Here is an 11843-nt window from a genome sequence, read left to right on the forward strand (position 1 = left end):
GATATCAAACTTTGTAATCAATCAACTAAAGCCATGCAACAGAAGCACATTGTACTGTTAAGCTACAAGGCAACAGAGGCCAACAAAACAACAAAAACAACTTCAAACAACAAAATAGTTGATCTAGAGAATACATGATCAGCATGGCAGATTAGGACACCATGACTAAAGGACCAGAGTGAACAAAACAAAAGTAAGCGGAGAAAACGCAAATGGGATCTCGTCTTTCCCGTCACTGCATCTGCCTTTGGATCCAAGAAGCTGCCATTGTGAGCGAAATGGGTTTCTCCAAAATTCAATCAATCTAATCTGTTTTTCATATCAGTCATCAGGAGACACAAAGGAGTCATACGAGAAAAGTCATTCATACTCATTTAGAAGAGTGGCTATGTCTTGGAAGAAGGCCTGCTCTCTCTGTCTTTCTCTCTCTCTCTCTCTCTCTCTCTCTCTCTCGATTTCTCTCTATCTCTCTAACTTCCTACCATGTGTTTCCATAACATACACTGAGAAAGTAAGGTTACTCTTTACGTGTAAATAAAAGCGTGTCACAGGTTATTAACCTTGCATGTGTTATAAACGGGCTGTCCTTGGCCTCACTCTGCCTGCCGACCCCCAGTGGAAAAAGGTCACTGAACAGCATGAGTGCTTCGTGTCGAGCCTTAAGCAGGTCCCATGACCAGGTAATTAGGAGAGGTACAGCTTATTTTTTTGAGGAGCTAGAGGGTGAAAGTGCGGCAGCCAGTGCCTAATCTGTGCCCGGGGGCCGGTGAGAAGGGCTGATAGAGTGACGCACAAAAGAACATCAACAGCAGCTGTGCTCTCTCTCTCTCTACCTCTCTCTTCCCCCCTCTCTCTCTCTACCTCTCCCCCCCCCTCTCTCTCTCTCTACCTCTCTCCCCCCTCTCTCTCTCTACCTCTCTTTTTCCCCATCTCTCTCTCTACCTCTCTCTCCCCCCCCTCTCTCTCTCTCCCCCCCCCTCTCTCTCTACCTCTCTCCCCCCCCCCCTCTCTCTCTACCTCTCTCTCCCCCCCCTCTCTCTCTACCTCTCTCTTTTCCCCCCCTCTCTCTCCCTCTCTCCCCCCCTCTCTCTCTACCTCTCTCTCCCCCCCTCTCTCTCTCTGCATCTTCTCCACTTTTATTCATTTTTATTCATGGTTAACTCCAATTTCCCGTCCTCTCTCTCTCCATCCTCTCTCTCTCTCTCTCTCTCTCTCTCTCTCCCTGTCTCTGTCTCTCTCTTTCTTTTTGGTAACCACAAGAACATGCAAGAGCGGGTCTCATAAAGAAGTGTCATCTCCATGATTTATGGCATTCGTAGAGATGACGCAAAACAGCCAAATTAAAAGAGATACCTTTTCCCCCCCCCAACACACACACACACACACATGCAACCAGAAACTTCTGCACAGATTTGTCACCACACCACCTTTACTGCAGTACAAAATCAAATCAGCACACACAATGTGCTTCATTGTGCAGCTTTCACCCCACAGGGATCGCAGGTCTCAAGGCTCCTACATGCAGAACGTTCGTTCCCAGCCTGTCAGCGTGCTAAATCGCACAATGATGTGTCAGCGTGCTAAAACGCACAATGATGTGTCCCAGTTCAGCATGTGCGTGCGTCGCTGAGTTTATGGACATATGCACAGTATATGCTTTTGTTCAGAGTTAGCAGAGATGAATGGGATGTGTGTGTGTGTGTGTGTGTGTGTGTGTGTGTGTGTGTGTGTGTGTGTGTGTGTGTGTTTCACTACAGTTATCTATTGATAAATCAGAACGATGTGACCTCACACGTTCTACCCTCCATTCCCTCCTGTTCCCTTTTTCCAGACCCAGTTCTGCTGATGGGTATTTCTGTGTATGATGATGACTGGCACTCCATTGCACAGTTACAAAATTACATCAGTTTTGGCTTCAGACCAAACACACCTCACCCCATAGCAACATCACAATGCCTCATCTCTCCTCCTAGTATAGCAACAAAAGGAAGACAGCAGTACACCCAAGATCTGACATATACACAGTTGGTGTCAATGTCCAGAAAATGTACAGAAACTAACCTTTCACTGGTTGCTAAGCAAATTACCATCATTAACGTTACCATTGAAGAAACATGCTTTCTTAAGAATGCTTGGTACATTCTTTAGAAAGAACATTCCTAACCACTGCTATCGCTAGGGCGCTGAGCCACATGCATTTCAGACTGGCTCCTTTCTGCTTGCATTCTCCCCACCTCCTCTAAATCTGGACTATGAACATCAACCAGCACAGTTGGATGTGTTTGTGTTCCTCGCAGTTAGGGTCAGGAAGTCATTAAGTTGTTCATCTGTGGGCTTCTCTCTGTGTCCCAGCATGGGTCATGCTGGCTAGCCAGCAGTAAGCGTGGAGCTTGGCACACATGTTGAACCACCCAAAGAACTGGGCAACCTTTATTTATGTCTTTAATTTATTTATAACATAAATGTGTGTGTGTGTGTGTGTGTGTGTGTGTGTGTGTGTGTGTGTGTGTGAAAGAGAAAGAGAAAGAGAGAGTTAGAGAGATACAGAGAATTGAATTGAATTTTCAAAAACCCTTTATTACATTCTTGCCACAAAGTATTTACATGATCACTTTGTCACAATGTACAGTCACATTAAAAGTAAAAAATAATAAATAAAATCAAGGGGCAAGTCAATCCTCCAAGAAATGTGCAAACTGCAATTCACCATCAGCAACCCTACACAACACACTATTATAACACCAAATTTCTTCAAAAGATTCAATATTCATCATGGCTTTGTAAAAAGGAAAATCAATTAACATGCGAGACCTCACAAGTATTGAAAAGACCATTACTATGTTGTCACTAGAAGTTTGCTCAATTTTGTTTCTACGACTAACATAGATACAGAGAGAGAGAGAGAGAGAGCGAGAAAGAGAGATACAGAGATAAAACATGAAAAAAGACAGGAGGCTTGTCACTGGGTCTCTCCAGGCATCTGGTCAGATATGCAGCCGAGTGAGAGGCTACACTGGAGAGCCGTAGCTCCTTGGGGCTGTCACTGACACCGGTCAGCCCATACATACAGTAATGGCCCTCTGGGACATAACGCCCCATGCAGTGATGCCAGTAACGCGTTACTTAGTAACGTGTTAGTCTATTTTGACCACTTTTTTCGGTAACGAGTAATCTAACGCGCTACTATTTACAAACCAGTAATCAGATTAAAGTTACTGTGCGTTACTATTTTTGTCATTTTCCTTAGTAAAAAGATATATTCTTTGCTTTCTTCTTGTCTCGGGGATTAACGTCATGTACTGTAGGCTATGCCAACCTTTTCAGCATGAGGACAACTCACGTGTAAAACCATGCAGCGACACAAACGTAAACAACAATGGAGGGAGGAGAGAGATGCACATTTTATCTAGTCATTATTTTGAGTTTGTGTCAGCTAAACATGACAACATTAAGGTACATTGTACATTCTGTGCTGGCGACAAAGTGCTGTCTAGCTAGACATCCCAAGTCTCCCGAAGTTTTGGGAGTCTCCCACATATTGATATCCTGACGCCCGCAAATTACATAAAATCTCCCGGAACCTAGAGCGAACAAGCCAGAGCGGACTTCAAATCGCGTGTGCATCTGAGTTTAACGCGCACACAACGGAGAGGGGGAGAGAGAGGAGTGGTGCGTGTGTGCCTGCAAGAGCATCCAAGACAGAGAGCATCCTGGTCTGTTTTGCTAAATCAACCAATCATTTTTCAGTGTAGGTGGGTTTATATCTCTAAAGGAACATCAGACTACACAAAAGTGTACCAAATTGTCTCATAAGAGTAAAACATAATGATAGTCTTGCACACTGCACTGTTTGTAACAGTGACTTTAGCATTGCGCACAGCGGGTTAAATGATTAAAAGACTTGTTGAGGTGAGTTTAACAAGTGTAACTTCATTTGCATATTACTCAGGCCTATACTAGATGGCTAGTTGCCAAGGCTACATGAAAAGGCCAAACTGCCAAAATCTACATATTTTAGCCTACTATCACAATTTCTATCAATAGGCCTTCCTTATTTGGTGTACTGACTAGACATTATTGAACAAACATCTGAATTTCAGTATCTAAGTAGGTTAGGTTGGGATGTCTGCTATACATTGTTGGCATTACTGTTAAAATGCACTTCCAGTATAGTGATCATTGGCAAAACCGGTTATCATTTTTATGTTGAGGCGGTGGGGGTGTTGTCGGCAGCTGCTGAAAGTAACTAATAAAGTAACTTGTAATCTAACTTAGTTACTTTTAAAATCAAGTAATCAGTAAAGTAACTAAGTTACTTTTTAAAGGAGTAATCAGTAATCAGTAATCAGATTACTTTTTCAAGGTAACTGTGGCAACACTGGCCCCATGACCGTGGCCATGTAACATACACCAATGCCCCCTTCCCTACGTCTGGACATGGACGCACCACAATGCTGGCGAGCGAATATGGCAGTCTATTAGTTCGAATTACCAAACACGCATGTTGTCCGGAGGTGTCAGATACTGTAGTTTTCAACGTCAATCTCACTCACTCACTCTCTCTCTCTCTCTCTCTCTCTCTCTCTGTTCTCTTTCTCTCTGTCTCTTCTTCATAACAGCTAATGGTCTTTTAGTGTACTGTGGGCCCTGATCATCACTTTTTCTTTTCAAAATAGCTATGGTAGCTTTACACTGTTGCAATCAATGGACTCTAGTCGAATCTAAAATAAATAAATACATAAAAGGGTGTGTATTGACACTGATAAACATAGCCGGTGCTGAAATGTCAATCTATTAAACTTTTAAATATAATAGTTAATGCCTCGGAGACAAGAAAAACTATTTTCTGATTGGCAGACAGGGGGAAACCACAGTCACAGGGGTATAAAATACCGGATATTTTGGAGTCTACACCATATAGTTGACAGTATTCATTGTCAGGCCACACACAGGTGCAGAAGAGGGGTAAAACTGCCCCCCCACACACACACACACACACACACACACACACACACACACACACACACACATACACTCATACTGTATAATGTATACTCATAATGTGCTTTTGTTTCTTTTTGTTCTTGTTTAGCAGAGAAGAAGTCGTGGATGGGATGGCAGGGTTTGGGGGGGGAATGTAAAGGTGGCATGCTTGCTTATTTACTTTGACAAATTATCGTTCATGTTTTGGAGCTGAATGTAGGCCTATGGTAACTAGGGGTAATTGGGAGGTGCGAAATAGATTAAGGGGCAATGGTAAAATATGGGCAGGACTGATAGGCTATTAATTAGCATCCTTCAAGAAGCAGTAAGAATCCACAGTTGGTTTATTTAGACTGTTAGTTAATATTTAAAAGTCTGTGATTAAATTAACTTTACCCACACACACACACACACACACACACACACACACACACACACACACAATCAAATCAACACTATCAGACACATGCATACATCAGCACACATAAAATAAAGTCATCAAACTCATTTGACCCAACATCAGCAGGAACTGCATCTTTGCTGAATTTCAAAGAAAAAAAACAGTCAAAAACAACAATACAATGTGGATGAAAGGCCAGACGGTTTATTAAAGTCAAACGCAAAAACATGGATTTTAGGGGGCACGGGTACAAATATGACGCACATTACGGCCAAAGTGCAGAGCAACAAAAACAGACCAATTGGCCCAAGCCAAAAACTACAATCACAGATACAATGCAGCTTTTGTTCCACAACAACGGCCGAGTCTGTCTAATGCCTGAGTCGAGGGTGAAAGAGTGGTTAAACCCATCTGAGAACAGAACATATCTTATGTCAAAAGACCACAGTCATAAGGCCTTTTCACACAGAGATCCCGCTAAATTTGCGGGAAGAGGAGACGTCTTTTTGCCGTCTTTTTGTGTCTGAAAGCGAGATGAAAATTTGCCGGTGTTATACGGTAACTGGCTTTCATGTTAACTGGCTGAACTGTTTACTTTGCCTCTGGAGTTAATGTAGCCTAACCTGACCCTAGCCAGATGAATATCGTTCCGCTTAGCTCCGCCTAGCTTCACTCACATCCATCTGGGACCTCTTCCATTGAGAGTGATTTCTCCAACCAACTTTATGGTTTAGCCAATCAGGGGCAGAGGCGGGGAGTTTCATAGATGTGACATAAGCGTAGAAGCGACTGTGAGTCTGTTATTAGCGTCACGGGTTGGCTTCGATGTGAGTGGTTGAAGTAGCACGTCAATAGATGACGGACAAGTGTCTTATTCAATCATATGCAAGCATTTTTTGATTCGGCCCAGCTTTCTGAAGCAACACTTCAATGGATCGGTTCCAGATGGATGAGTGGAGCTAGGCGGAGCGAAATTCATCTGGCTATTGCCAGGTTAAACGGAGCCCCCTTCTTTTGCAGATGTGTTCAGCTAATGATTTAGCCTCCGATACCTGGCCGCCTGTTTAACTGAAGTTCAAATAGAAACGTTTGTGATGCTCCACTTTGTTGTTTAATAAAGCTTTACAACACGATGTGTCGGCGTTGGAAGTGTCAGGTTGTCTGTAGTAGGCTACATGCGCTGGACCATGAATATGCTACCAAATAAATCAAACTAAATAAACTCCACGTGGGTCTCGAACCACTACTAAATTAAACTGCTTGCATGATAACCTGACACCAACATGCTTGCACCACTAACCAGTTGACACTTCCCAGCGAAATTGGTAATACTAGGCCTACTAGTAAATGAGGTCACCTAGTATGTTATTGTGTTTAGCAGGTTAACACAGCGGATTGTGTTATCTTGGAATGTTGCCCAAAGTAGCCTATCATGATTCAGTTTACAAACGTTTCACTGATTGCTGCCAGGCTGTGGCCGCCTCTACTTGAAGTGTCTTATTATGAACACCAGCAAATAAATAAAATAAAAAAGTTCAACTATGAGATTCGAACTCGAATAACAAAACTAGAACTATAATCTGCATATTAACCTGATGCATATCGCAACGAACGTGAAACACGCATTGAAACGCACAATGTGCAGGAGAAGTCTATGTCTTCATTTTACACAAAATGTTACATATCACAAAAGATATGTAATATCAAATATCACAAGATACGTAGGCCTAGGCTATTTACGTTCGTGTTTTGACATGTTAACATAGGTTTGAGATGTATTGGATTTTTATATATTTTAGTAATTTATTTCTTAACAAGTGATAAGTTGCATGTGGCTCAACAGGTTGATGCGTTGACAATGTTTTTTTAGACTAGCCTACGGGTTCAATCCTCGCCATTCACAGTTTTTTAAATGTATACATTTTTAGACCAGCAATGCTTCCTCAATTTAGGCTGAAGATAGACTAGGTGGCCGCGTGCCGCCAGACCAGCAGTCAGTGAAACGTAAAAACCATTAAGCCTAGGCTATACTTTGAAGGTCTAAATGGCTTGGGCAATGCAGCAAGATAACACAGTAGCCAGTTACCATGAGCAGTTTAATTTAGTAGTGGTTCGAGACCCACGTGGAGTTTATTTATTTGGTGGCATATTCATGGTCCAGCGCATGTAGCCTAGCCTACTACAGACAACCTGACACGTCGTGTTGTAAAGCTTTATTAAACAACAAAGTGGAGCATCACAAACATGTCTATTTGAACTTCAGTTAAACAGACGAATCTGCGGCCAGGTATCGGAGGCTAAATCATCAGCTGAACACACCTGCAAGAGAAGGGGGCGGTTACGTTAACTCCAGAGGCAAAGTAAACAGTCCAGCCAGTTAACATGAAAGCCAGTTACCGTGTAACACCGGAACGAAAAAACTCGGCAAAATGTCTAGGGGGCTTGGTAGTAAATTTGGCGAGACACTTTGTCCCGCCGTTCCGCTTCGGTCTATGTGAAAGGGACAGTCGTTCCGCGATTCTGGTACATAAAATCGCGGCGATTTCGCCAGTGTGAAAGGATATATGCACAGAGAGGAAAACAGTTGTCCAGAGGGGTTAAGGCCAGTGACGATAACCACTGATGCTGTGTAATGTTCTCTCTAAACCACCTGCACTCACATACAAACTATTGATGCTTGAAAGCCAGCCAGAGTGGAAACTCCAAAAACTGTTTGATCACATTTAAGAGGCACATTATACGATCACTATGGCGTTCTTATTGACTATCCAACAACCAACATGGTTAGTTTGCAAACAACAGCAGCACTGCTGACATCCAGGAAATGTCGCAAGCTTGCTACCTCGCCAAACATACTTTTGAAATGTCAAATGCCTTCATATTGCGTCTTTATTTGCCCATAATTATATGTTACAATTACATAACACATTTCCCTCAAACCGTTTGAGACGGGAGGTATGACTAAAATTTGACCGACCGCTTGAATATGGGACCCACCACACCCATGTCAATGACTCGTACCAGGGTAAAGAAATGAAGACACTCAGGTTACACACAGAGATGAAATGATGAATGCCACGTCTCTGTTTGTTCTCCTCTCAGAGGTGGCTGGACGAAGGCCAGACACACCTCTCAGGTTAGAAATGTTCCACTGTGTGAGTGAGGAACACTGGGCACAAAAGAGGGGGAGAAAGAGAAAATGTTCCCAGGTTTTTTCTTTTCTTTTCCATGGTTCTGTTTTGATTAAACGTCTTTGTATTTTGGATTTATCTGTCTCCCCCCCCGTAATGTTCCAAGAGGCACAATTCAAGATGATGTCCTCACAGTGTTACATGTGCACGATGTTCCCGCCAAGGAACAATGCAGGGATTTCCCATGTGCGTGCTGGAGAGCGAGGGCCAGGTTTCCAGAAGGTTCACAGGAAGAAAAGAAGAGGGTGATGACAAGAGGAGAATCCACTGGAGGAAGTCGACCTTCCAAAACAAAAAGGGAGAATGAAAGATACAGCACAAACTCATAGAAGAACACACACACACAAATTCACACACACCCAATCAAATACAACAAAACATCTACATAAATAGAGAGAGAGATTGAGTGAGAGAGTGAGAGAGAGAGAGGGGGAGAGAGAGAGAGAGAGCCCTAGAGGCAGACAAACAGAGCAGGCAGCAGACAGATGGTCTTACCAACTGAAACCAGGTCAGGAGGAAGTGATGTTGTGATGTAACGGCACTGGGCCCCAGGCAAGAGGAAACCCAGCAACTGGGGACAGGTTTCCTCCATAAGCACTGCTCGTCTGTGTGTGTGTGTGTGTGTGTATGCCTATGCGGGTGTGTGCATGGGTTTGCTTGTGTGGAAGTGTCCAGCTCTGGCTGGCAAAGGTGACGTGACCATGACTGTCCAGGATGGTGTGAAAGTGGGATGCCGGCTGCCTCTGCCCGAGAGAGTGCGAGCAGGGCAGGTCGTTCAGACACCCAGACACACAGGGGGCCTGTAGAACCCGGAATGTCCGCAGCAGAATTGCCAGTGACCTCAGCGGCATCATGACTCACATTAAAAACATACACCTCAATTAGCCCTGCATGGTGGCAGGCAACACATAGTGTGCATTTAGAAGTACAGTTATATTGGACCTTTAATGTGATAGGACAGTGAAGATGCTGACAGGAAGCAAGTGGGAGAGAGAGAAATGGGGTGGGATTGGGAAATGACCCAGGTTGGACTGTAACCTGGGCCTCCATGGGCACTTGGACCCCGAATGTAGTACAGACACTGCAGCCAGTTGTGCCCCAGTGTCCTATCCTGGAGAGCCAGACCCACATTAAAATGTAGGGTCTGGGCACTCACCGTTCGCAGTGCTCAGTCCGAGGGGCGGGATAATCGGTTGTCTTTCAAATTCCCTCTGCACACAATAGGACAGTACTGAGTCTTATGCATTTTCCCACCAGCGGAGCTAGTTGGCTAGTTCAAACTTTGGCTAACTTAAAACAAGCTTAACTTGTGTCACACTGTTGGCCAACAGCAACATCCATCTTCTTTGTTTTCAAGTAGCAGGGAATTCAAGCCAAACCGTTGCAACTCTGCCATCAATCATTATGTTAAGCCAGCCCTACGACTCTCTATACGATTTGATTGGCCTGATAGAAGTTTAATTTTTCGAGCTCGCAAGCCAACGGAGCGTTGCTAGACTAGCCCTGGAAGCAAATGTAATTTGCTGCCGCTAGGGTGCGTCTAGATTTCTAGGCTACCAGTGTCCCACAAGAAGTACAGTTTTAGAGCAAAGTGCAGAACACTCCAGAGGGGTAAATCAGACTGCCTGTAATCACCTGTGGAGATGCTCATCTACGCTCCAATAGCACAGCGGAGGTAGTTCACTTTAAGTTCCATTCAGCAGCGCGAGCAAACACTGGAAAATGAAAACACTGACTGCAAGCACTTTCCCATCTGGCTTCTGCTTGTTACCATCCTCTGCCTGTTGTCTCCTGAGCTTCAGGGCCCAATTAGGTTACCTGGACAACTGGCCTAATCAACGTAATCACTGAAGAGGCACAGGTGAGACCGGTAGCAACCAGGAGCTCTCCTCACTGCAGCAGCAAGACATATTAACACTCCAGCTTATCCAGGGATACACTGCTGAAAGATTCATGTGTAGGTTCAAGGTTGAAGGTTATTTTATTAGGGAGACATTTGTTTCGGATAAAGGTAAATGGTTAACTGGTGGTCAAACGACCGTGAGAACACCGCAGTTGGTGCAGGTCCTGGTCTGTCTCAGGGACTCTCATGATGACGTGAGTGTAGATATCAGATAAAACAATAGGCTTTTATAGGTTTGAATACAGTGGAAAACTGCAAATGTAATCTTAATTGATGGCATGTTTGCAGAGTATAAAAGGACCTAAGCTCAGTGATGTCTTTATGTTTGTGTAAAAAGTGACTCATCTCCACCACATTACCAGTCCACCTGGGGTTCTGGCTGCCTGGGGTTTTCCTGCAGGTGTGGAAGTGTTATTGTTCGTGAGGGGTTTGCCTGTGATGACTCCCCCTCCTCAGTGCTATTGAATTGTATGGACTTTTGGCCACACGCGCACGCTGGCTGGGCACAGAGCACGCGTGGCGCTACCCTTTTTCCGCCATTCCCAATTTCCTGTTTTCTGTTCCACCGCGGGTGACTACGCCATCCTGGTCTGGCGCCCGAGCCACACATTCCACTAGCGTCAGATCTGCTGCTACTTGGGATTTTTGTTTGTTCTGTAGTTTCGTGTGCTCGCTGGTGGCCTGCGTGGTCAAATTGATGACCAGTATTTGAGTTGACATCGGTTGCACTTTTAAAATATGTCTTGAAATCTGAACTTGAACTGATATTCTGGATATCTGGGTGTATCAACCTTATTAACCCAAATGTTTCGTTGTTATTACTAACGAGTGATACAAAGCTAACTTTGCATTCATTGCAAATCTCCATTGTGCAACATTGCATTTAATATCTGTTCCACAAAAGCATGACTTGCAATACCTCACCAATACAAAATGTGACTATTATAAGCAATCCCCTGCGGATGGTTTGTCTTGGGCTGCCTAGCCTCTCAACCTCCTTCCCCTGCACTGCCCCCTCTAGCCCATGGCCCACTGGGTACAGTAATCCCTTAAAGGGACTCCAGGCAACGTTTTCGTGTTAATTAATCATCTTCGTAAGTCGGTATATGGTTAAATGACTCATTACGGGGCGAATGAAGGCTTTCTCGCCCCTACTGCCTGTAGGAAGAATATCCCACTTGCAAGTTCGGTGTATCCTACCCACCGACCGAAGCAGGATCAGTTTACAGCACAGAGGCAGGTTAACGAAACGCTAGAGATTGTTGCAAACGTGTGTATAATGGCAGAGCCGGCGAAGAAGCAGCGAAAACCCTTGACGGAAGACGCAAAGAAAAGGAAAAGAGCTTCAGACCGAGCGGGGGGAGTT

The sequence above is a fragment of the Alosa alosa genome, chromosome 3, assembly GCF_017589495.1.
Source record: "Alosa alosa isolate M-15738 ecotype Scorff River chromosome 3, AALO_Geno_1.1, whole genome shotgun sequence".
NCBI lineage: Eukaryota > Metazoa > Chordata > Actinopteri > Clupeiformes > Clupeidae > Alosa > Alosa alosa.